The sequence below is a fragment of the Apostichopus japonicus genome, chromosome 5 (assembly GCF_037975245.1).
Source record: "Apostichopus japonicus isolate 1M-3 chromosome 5, ASM3797524v1, whole genome shotgun sequence".
Classification (NCBI taxonomy): Eukaryota; Metazoa; Echinodermata; class Holothuroidea; order Aspidochirotida; family Stichopodidae; genus Apostichopus; species Apostichopus japonicus.
In genome coordinates this window covers 14,133,927-14,143,184 of record NC_092565.1, presented here as the reverse complement: position 1 = coordinate 14,143,184, position 9,258 = coordinate 14,133,927, and positions in this window count along the sequence as shown.

Here is a 9,258-nt window from a genome sequence, read left to right as displayed (position 1 = left end):
CCCGAGGGGACCGTGAGAGAGACTCGACAGAATATTATTTAATCCTGCAGTCTTCATCGGACTGCCGGATAGTGTCATGTTTGTATCATGCCTTTAACTCAGGAGCCTAACGTGATCCCGTCAATATATTTCAATCTGATTAGATTGGTTTATAGTTCGAATGTGAATAGACTGAAATTTAGTCGATCTTTTGAAACAGAAAAAAAAAGAAAAAAGATATAGGCTAATTTCACATTCAAATTCAGTTTATTATTGGCCTGACTGCAGTCAGCACCATGTAGCAATGAAGAGGACAAAAAGTTAATGTGATCGCCACCAATTATATAGCACTGCATATAGCTGCAGAGTTTGTAATCCTGGGGTCACTGGTTGCAACCAACGCTTCTCTTAAATTTGTGATAATTCTCATCAGTTTCCGTTTATGAACATAAGTTTTAATCGATTAGGATTCATCTGTCATTCTGTCAAAGAAAACCCCCCAAAAAACACACACGCACACACACACACAAATACCAACAGTCCTAGCTCGACTATTGCATTTAGTCTGTTAACCTGAGAAAAACGAAAAAAAAAAATAATAATAATACAAAAATAATAAATAGAGTTCACTAATTTTACAAAGTTTGTTTTGGGGTACATTAAGAATGTGTCTCGTGTTGCTCCCTGTCAGATTGAAGATCAATAATGTTTAACAAAGTTGGAACAAAGTTCAAGCCAATCAGTTTAAACAAAGGTTAAGTCATTGAGGTATCTTTGACACTTTAAATTGGTTACTAGATACCTTAAACTAGTACAGCGGAGATACCGTTCCGATTGGTACTTATTTACCACGTGTACACAAAATTTTACTGTCCATGAATGATAGATAATATTTAGTGTTTCAGTATCACATTTAGGGGATGGAAGGGGGTGGGGTGGAAGGGGATGGAGAATATCGTTACAAATCTCTAAAGAGACGGTTTTATATAGCTAACGCTGTATACGTTTATAATACACTGTTGATATTCAGCTTATACATAAACCAGTTTTATTATTATTAATTCTGTATGTTATGATATACTTAATTCAGAACAGTTTGTACCTTGAGACAAAGTGTTGTTTCGTCTTTGTTCCAATGAATGAACTGTTATACCGAGAGTTGGTAAACTGTTAATAGAACGTTCCGCTCTAATAACTTTCCCATTGTGACGTTCATGGAAGCATTGGCAGGGACACACCATGACGTGATAGTTCCAAGAAGCCTTCATTAGGAATTACCCTTTGGATGAAAAAAAGAGTTTAGAGAACTTGGTTACTTTCTGCGACACTATAGTATGTAATGGTACCGCAAATAACATCCGAAATAAACATAGAATCTCTATACAAGGAGATATAGGAGTAAATACATACCGGTATAGTGTTTGCTTATGTTATGACCGTACCTGACTGTGAAAGAACTACGTGTTGAAAGTCATGTTGTTATCATGATAACTACGATAGTTACGTCATGTTTGTTGAGTGATACCATTGGTGGTAACGAGTTTCATTTGTTGCCTTGCATATGCATATTGTAGGCTATCAGATAATCTAAATGCGTTTCATACAACCTCGGTTGTCCTATTGCAAAACGCCATGAACACTCCAGTGTCCTTCGTAATTCAGCTATATGTTACTAACATGACCTATACGTCATTTCCCATATATATACGCAAAGCAAGAGGCATAGTGTAAGGTTTGACAAGGTAAAGTGTATACGATTCCCGCGTCCCAAAAATAAATGCATTAATAAAACAATCTGGCAATATTAAAGAGAGATTACCTTGAAAATAATCTCTCTTGAATATTGCCAGATTAGGTAGCGTGTCTTCAAATTTATATGATTCATTATAAACATTGTCCTCAATGCCTTGTAGCTTTATCAAAAGGTAATATATATTAGCTGACACGTTGTTCATTCGTGGCTAGCACCTTAAACCTTCAGTGTTGCCCTAGATGATAGGTAATTTTGTTCATAAATCCCAAACCCTTCGAAGAAAAATCTAAACCTATAAGCTGCCCAAAGACATAAAGTGGCCTGAAATGACCTTTTTCCTCCAAATTTTCGCACCATATACTTCCACCAATTCATCCAAACCATGCACCCACAGACAAACACCCTGAAACTACCACCCAGGCACGAGGAGGGGCCCGGTCAGGAAGAGCTGAAGTCCAGGGCCCGGTGGGTTTTTTGGGAGAGGGGGGGGGGGGGAGTGGTCGGCAGGAGATATTCTCATTTTTCAAACTACACTTAAAGAAAAATGAGAACTTCAAAAGAGGGGCCCGGTGACATATTTCCCCCTGGGTCTGGAGGCTGGCTCTCGACGCCTCTGCCACGAGCCCCCCGCCCCTCTTTAGATACACACACACGAAAGGCAAAACGGAAAATCTTGGTTGTTGGTAACAATACTAAACACGTCTCCGAGTTAGGCTTATTTTTACTTGTACAATTTGGTGGGTTGATATCAACTAATGGGGTCATAGGTAGGCTACGAGTGACCGAGATATGTGAACTCATTCAGTTAGGTATATTTGAAAGTTTATCTTGATTTTTGTTGTCACAGGACAATCAAGATAGTTACTCCTTAACCTTGGGTATATGAGCAATGCTTTAAAGCTGTATGTATACCGGTGCATTTTCACTTTGGTTCATTCATAAAAATATCCATGCAATTATATTGTATAATTCTCGATCCAAATAATACGTCTAGAACTAACCAGACCCGATTCCGGTTCGCCGCTGGGTTTTGAAGCACCGACTGATCGAAGTAGCCGATTTCCTATTGGTCATATATACTGTATCATGCGTCTGCGCGTCTCCGGTTTGATCCCTGAGAGCCGGTAGGAACTCAGTATAGACCCCTGGACACAACCAATTGGCTGCTCCCGCTTAGAGATGTTGTTAATCCGTCCAAAGATAAAACAAGAATTGTTTTTTCTTCTACATTTACATATCTCGTGGTGAGATATTGAATGGAATAAAACATGAGAGGGCAGAGGAATATCTCACCATCTTGCAAGATTCAGTAAACTTCAACACAAAAAGACGCCCTAACTGTTAAATAACGTTTAAAGCATAGTCTCGTAACTGAGTTTGTCAGGAATTCAATGTTCTTACACAAGAGTCACAAGAAATTAAAGCCGCGTGTGAATGTGACGATGGCAGCATTCTTTTAAAGGCCTCTGGCAAACAACTCTTAATTTGCTTGAGACTTTTAATGGCATCTTATATGATGTCATCAGCACTGATAAATATTTGATATAAGGAAGGCCGTCGTCCATTAGGCCTACATAAAACACCTGATCTAGATTCCTTAAAGGTCATCAATCTTTTCGTTCCAAAAATTGAAATAAAATTCCCAAACGTTTGTATAAGAGTTTTCTTTCCGACAGGGTCTGACCCACCAGATTATTTCCAGCTTTAATTAGACAATTAATGTCTCGGTGTTACGCCAGCCAACTGAGGCATCCCGAGTCCCTTCTGCGAAATGGAATATATCCTATAAATATAATATAATATATCCTATAAATATAATCTCGGTTAAAGTTTGGTGCACAAGCGATGTGCGGTGAAGGTAATTGTATCTAACTGTAAAGATGTACACGTCGTCACGTCCGTAACATTTGATTACAATATTTTATGAGGTTCAAACGAATCCGTTAAACATGGCAGACATATTAGAATGACTTTTTGTGAATTTTCTAACTGTAGATAAAAGTTCATGTAGCTGGTACCGAACGATAAAGAGGATTAATAACATTTGAAATCACCGAAATTGCCTTTGCCACGAGAAAGACAGCGACTAAACTGTAGCTTTCAGTAACATATTACAGAATGGACGGATGGTTAATATCAACGAGGCATTTATTAAGTACTTAAAAGGCTGGGATGCCGTCTACAACACATTCATGTATGTATATATGATACTGGAGTTAAATATTCCGCGGCGTAGGAGTACAAAGCACACACTAGAAAAACCTCGCGAATTTACGCCGTTACTCGCATTCATGGAGACACCAACCCAAACATCATTATTGATAGATGAGATAAAGACATCTGCTACGAACAACTTCTCCAAACAGCTTAGAAAAATCTTAGTCCATTTGGGAGATATCAAGAATTCAATGCTTCTTAACATGCAAGGCTGAAGGCTTGATCAAGTCTAAATATGACATCATCGAGCCACAAGTTCTTCAATTTCTAATTAGTATATTTTTTTGTGCCAATATTTTCTATCATGGAGATGGGATTTTCAAATGTTAAATCTATAATACTGAAACTGGCTACATGACCAAATGATGATATTGGTTTTAGGGTCAAAACTGATAACATTTCATCTTGAGAAAGTGAAAGGTTTAGATCATAGTGACACTATGACATCACATATTTACAACATGACATCTCCCAGACACGACGCTTAAACTAGGATACCTCCCGTTTAAGGGGAACAAATGTTCTCCTAGCTGTTTCGGGGAGTCGCTCTTTTACAAATATCCCTGGCGTTCAAACCGAAGATGATGGTTGGGTATGTGTCCATTTTAATATTACTAAAAGCTACACAGCCCATAACGTATAAAAGCTTCAGACTGGTATAACGTGATGGATTTCCTTTCCTATTTGAGTAACCGTCATATATTTTATTTCTTCGTCTCTGTATTGTTGCTTTCGGCTCTTATAACATGTTGGCTAATCAGTTAAGATCTATCGGAGGTACACAATCTGCTAGGAAGTACTATTCTGGTCATAGCCATGTACGCAAAATGTTCCTTTGTTTTCTTGATGAGTAACACAAATTTCGCGAGGTCCTTAACACATTTGTTTTCAAATTTAAACAATAGCAAAAAAAAAAAAGAAAGAAGAAGAAGAAAAAGAAGCTTTTTGCATATTTACATGCATGTTTTGGAGACCAGTTCGGTCGCTAACCAGATGCTTATATCTTGCGTTCATATCTTGTACTTATCCAAGTGGCAATGACATGTATATGAAGCGGTTTGGTATGACTGCGTTTTATAAGCGATCTGTTTATGAGCTAATCTTAATGAGTGATATCGGATATGCCATAACTCTTTAGCTACAGTGGCTCTGGACTGTGAATATCCTGTGCGAAGGTGTCCTAGGCTTTTTTATTACAAATCATGAATAAAATATGTGAATGAGAATTGCCTGGTCATTTTTATGCAGGTGATGCTATCGTTATGAAATATCATTGTATGTACAATGTTAAATTTATATTGTGAAGAATGGATTATACGAAACCTGCACATTACATAATTATATGCATGCCTGATAAGCTTTGATACTGCCGTGCATACATGTATATAGCTGTGTATATTGTCCGATGCGTATACTTTTTAAAGCGAAATGATTAATTTCATCTGCGCATGTAGTTGTTGATGGTACAACAGACTATAACGTAAGTCACAGATCAGGATTGCGCGATATACTGGTACTTTTTTAAAATATAATTAAATAAGTTTCGGTATGTTGCTACCGAAAGTTAATATGAAACGTCGTGATCAAACACCACCGGCCGACTTTTGATGTTACTTTCTCTGTATAAATTTGTTTCACATGAATATATGTTTACACAATGTAAATAAAATATTTGCAAAGATTAAGCAGCATATAGCCTATACTTGAAACTGATTCTGATTTTCAATCACCTCACAATTCCTGTTTTCAAGCATACTTAAATAAAACAGGCACACGACGAACCATGAGACAGATTGAAAATATCATAAAAGCAGATTTCTGTTTGTATCGATTTCATGTCAGAAAAGTTAATATTCCATACACGCGGGATTCCGCTTCCATTTACTGATTAACTTTTGGAGTTATAAATATTGTAATAGGCCTATAGTCGTGTTTAATGTTGAAAAGAAAGTCTTATTTTGTAAGATGTACACATCCCTGACAAGCACCCTATAAATCAGGGGATAAAACCTTTAAGTGATACGTATAACTTAACTTAATGACAAGTTTACGACCATTTTATCAATTTACACGAGAAAGTAATATATATATATATATAGGCCTATCTATAGAAAGAGAAACCAGCAATCGACGATGTATTTGCCGCTGAACAAAATCCATTAAACAACAATTTAGAAAAGTGCATATTGCTAATCTGATCGTAGACTTTGTGCAGTCGTTTCGGCGGACTTATCTTATCCCAATGTTTAAGTCTACGCTAAACCGGCGCACACTAATACACTCTATGGATTTCACCCAACGCCTGTTTATACGAATGAGGGAAACTTAAATCATTTACAGCGGCAAGTTCTCATGTGTAGGAATTTAGTGAGGCCTATCACCCTTCTATTTGGCTACCTTTCTTTGACAGGCAATCCTCCGGGGGATCCTGGACATTGGGGGGCTCTGGTTCAACGAACTACCTGAACCGCCAATTGCTTATAGCATCATTTATTTTTAATTTTATTTAGCCTACTTCCAACAGTATATATGTGTGTGTGTGGGTGTTGTTTTTCCGTCAGCACTATAGCAACATACCTCTAATCCCACAACAGCCCAATCTCGGAAAGGTCTCTTCGCATAATGAGACAAGTTCATACACAGTTGAGACGTTTCGACAGCGAAGATTCATTACAGCCGAATTCACATCATTATTCAAGTCTCTATATAGTAAGGTGTATATATTGATCGTACATAACTGCATGCGTTCCATGTGGAGGGACACGTGTTTATTTATCCGAGCATCATCCAACAGCTGTCCCACATACTAAATTTTGCCGTGGAAAACCGTACGTCTGAATGAGTTTTTTTTTTATGGAGTTCTATGAAATTACAGGTTGATGGATCAAGCTCATTACAAACTTCCCTGCAGGGACGTACAGGTTGATGAAGAACAAAAATTGTCAGCCTTAAAAGCGATCCCGTGGATTTGCCTTATGTTTTCATAGTGCTAGAAGATTGTGCCTCATAGGACACTGCCTATATAAATTAGGGTGTTTGGCTGCTAAAATTACACGTGTAAAGATATATGAAAATATATAAGGTCAGATCAACTCTCTCCTATAAGTATTATCACGACGGGTACGTGGAGCTTAAGTGGAATAAATCCACCCCTGCAGTGTTTCTGAAAGGATGAAATTAGGATCCACCATTCATCTTAGTCGGATGAGCTTTATTAATGGCATTTATAGACTTATGAATGTTGACCAGCTATACAATTCAGATGATGACCTCTCTGTATCAAATTTCCATTCTATTAACAGTGTCAGAACGCGGTTCGGGATGGTTTTCATATTATTTATGTTCTTACTGCTGAAGACCGACCCGTCCGCCCCCGACTATGGGGCACGACCAAAATCGGACACGAAGAAATTTTTTGTTGGGTCACGGTTTATCTTAGACGTCGGAGGTTCAATTTTTGTAAACCTTATGCCTATAGTCTAAGGTGATTTTCATGCACTCTGAACATCGATTCTGGGAGGTGAGGGACTGGTGGGTCCGGGCAGTGGCGGCGGAACCGGGGGGGGGGGCTTGGGGGGCTCAGCCCCCCCAATAAAAAAGTTGAGGGGGCAAATGCATGATAAGCCCCCCCAATATTTACCAAGGCTCCGAAACGTGCATCTGCCCATTTTTCAATGCATACTTGTCGATCTGTCCGATGCACACGTATACTATACAGGTGTAATAATTTTAGTAAATGCTGGGGGACCCTCGGCCCGTCCCCTGGCTATAGACCACATTGTCACCCCAACCGCTTCTTCACGCCCCGTGAAAAGTGGAAGCAGTGAGTGTGAGTACCGGTAAGCTCAACACAACTTCGTCTTAGGCCAATGACTTGCCTCATTTCAGCCAGTTCTCCAACATCTCCTTACTCAGTGGCGAAGCGTCCATACAGTCAGGGGCGGATGCCCCCACCCCCTGACGGACTCTAATAGACTGCTGGTGCCCTTTTCAGCTTTTCACTACTTTTACCTTATTCGCGATTATTGACTATTTTATTGCGCTCTCATCTATCTATTGACATTTGTCATATTCTGTTGGTGTAATTTTCCGACAAAATGGCGACGACACCTATTTATTCTCCGTTTATCTGCAAATTAGCAAGACCCGGAGAGGGTCATTTCCTGCAATCTATGGAGTATCTTTACTCAAAAAATTTCTGTACGCTCCGCGCCAACCTGTGGTGGCGCTCCGCTTAGATAGTGTCGAAAGTGCCCCTACAGACCATTCTTGCCCCCCCCGACCAATACCCCTAGCTCCGCCACTGCCCTTACTACACTCAAAAAACGTCTTTGCGAGAACACTACGAGTAATAGCTACTCTCTTAAAACACCATCGGATATACAAATAACAATGTTTTTACAGACTTTTACGTGTAATCTGAGAAATTGCAGGCTCGAGACCCATATTTTAGGGCTAGGTATTCGAAGCATAAAACACTCGGGAAGTGCCGTTTCCGGCCATCTGGGGGTTTGAAAAAGCCCAAAATTTTCTTGTACGCTCCGCGCCAACCGATGGTGGCGCTCCGCTTAGATAGTCTCCACACATTAGCCCCCCAATAATTTTTCCGTTCCGCCGCGCCTGGGTCCGGGCTCAGTCCATGAAAGACGATCCTGGGTAGTGAGCCTAAAAGTTTGCAGCCGTGACTGCAGGCTATGTAGTTCCACAACAGTTACATACACCCTACCTGCCCATTCAAGACAATTAACTCGACACCTTTCCTGATCCGAGCTCTTAATGGAGAGAATATAGTGGAAATGTGATGGAGAATGAGGGGGGTGGGGAAGGGGGAAAAAGATCAGCATTTGAAAATATACCTTATCCATCTTTCACTTTTAGTGCGAGACTGCATTCTGTTTCAATTATGATGATGCAGGAGAAATCTTAGTTTTCTCAATATAGAATAAAATTCACTTTAAGCGAGACCCTCTTGTTGAGAGCAGTGTCCATTAACGGCAATCGACAGTGAATCCATAAAATTCTTTTAATAATTTAGATGATTATACCCAGGCACCATTGACATATCATTATGAGCAACCTTTTCAAGAGATGCACCATCAAATTGAACTTCATTAAGAGCACGGCGACTGTAGACAGAAAGAGTTGTTCATATATACAGGATCATTCTTATGGAACACTAAACTGCAAGTTATTATTTTTAATATTCATTCTCATGCATTTTCATCGATCAAACCTTGACTACAGCTGCTGACCGGTGACAAGGTAATAATTACAAAATGTTCGCTGGCGCAAGACGAAAAAGGTTCAAT